The 592-nt window shown below is 47.3% G+C and overlaps 1 non-coding gene across 1 annotated transcript; it reads right to left on the reverse strand.

Annotated features, from left to right (window-relative positions):
* Window positions 1-94: 94 nt before the first annotated feature.
* On the reverse strand, window positions 95-176 carry GNI_208130. The gene has a single exon. It is a non-coding gene; the product is annotated as a tRNA-Lys (tRNA).
* Between the last annotated feature and the right edge of the window lie 416 nt (window positions 177-592).

The raw sequence follows: 592 nt of genomic DNA on the forward strand, positions 1-592 counted from the left end.
TCCAGGTCACCGTAAGTCTAACGCGAGCAATCCGGCTAGGGGTACCAACTTCGAGTTACTTGCTTCTGGTTCTGGACAGGCGGTGATAGGTGTTTGTCCCGGCGAGGATTCGAACCCCGATTCTTTCCTTAATTTATGAATAAGTCAGGAACGCCATCCCGTTAGGCTACGGGGACAATACCTAGGTCACGGTATGTCTGACGCGGGCAATCCGGCTACGAAGTACCAACTCCGAGATACTCGCTTCTAGGCTGGTGCTTGGGTGTCTGATGATTGGCGTTGTCCCAGCGAGGATTTGAACGCTTGGGTGGATGTGAAAGACTGGACAGGTCGAAAAAGTGAAAGGAAAAAGAAGAGGAGGGTTTATTATCATCTACCGGTACCCCAAACCCAAGTGAGGACTTCAAGAAATTTTGAAGATTGGAATTTCGCCGACACAACGGCTAGAGACGCCGTCTTGACCTTCTTTTTATTGAAACCTAGAATTTTTCAAACTTCGAAAACAGCGATTAAAGTCTAATGTTAAGTAATATAATCTTGCCAATCACATCACTTCTCGCTGTCGTCGTTTCGGCGATAGTGACCCACAAAC

Source organism: Gregarina niphandrodes (assembly GCF_000223845.1).
Source record: "Gregarina niphandrodes unplaced genomic scaffold scaffold00130, whole genome shotgun sequence".
Lineage (NCBI taxonomy): Eukaryota > Apicomplexa > Conoidasida > Eugregarinorida > Gregarinidae > Gregarina > Gregarina niphandrodes.